We start from the raw sequence: 659 nt of genomic DNA, 5'->3' as shown, positions 1-659 counted from the left end.
CCTTTTTTAATCCCCACCCTTAGCTATTTCATCTTCATCTTCTGGATAAGAGGTTTCTAGAGTTGTAAAACCAATTCTCAAATCTTTCTTTGAAAATCTACGTTTGGGCCTGACACCTTTATTCGGAATTCTATAGCTGCTGTATCTGAAGACTCTAGTTGAAACTTCCTATTTACTATTCTTTTACAGAATAAGAAATGTTTCTCTCTCTCAAACAGAGGAACCAGTACTCACTATGGCAGCATATATATTAAAATTGGACCCATACAGAGAAGATTAGCATGGTACCTGTGCAAAATTCATGAAGCATTCCACATATTTCATGAAATTAGCCGATCCCAAAAAAAATAAATGCCAAATGGCTTCTCTGATTTAAGGATGCTGATCTATAATATGCTGCGCATGGTGGGGGAGGGATGGGGTTGGGAGGATTAAATGAACTCTGGCTAGGACACAGGGGAAAGGAGGAGGGAGGGGAAGGGAGGGAGCATAGGGATAGGAAAGATAGTGGAATGTGATGGTCATCATTACCCTAAGTACATGTATGAAGACAAGAAGGATGTAACTCTACTTTGAGTACAACCAGAGATATGAAAAATTTTGCTCTATATGTGTAATATGAATTGTAATGCATTCTATTTTCATGTATAACAAATTAA

General features: G+C 37.6%; 1 pseudogene; it reads left to right on the top strand.

The window, feature by feature from the left end:
- Positions 1-226: 226 nt before the first annotated feature.
- Positions 227-321, top strand: LOC113189999 (U6 spliceosomal RNA; annotated as a pseudogene).
- Positions 322-659: the final 338 nt, after the last annotated feature.

This window comes from Urocitellus parryii, chromosome 4 (assembly GCF_045843805.1).
Source record: "Urocitellus parryii isolate mUroPar1 chromosome 4, mUroPar1.hap1, whole genome shotgun sequence".
Lineage (NCBI taxonomy): Eukaryota > Metazoa > Chordata > Mammalia > Rodentia > Sciuridae > Urocitellus > Urocitellus parryii.
This window is presented reverse-complemented; position numbering and strand designations above follow the sequence as displayed.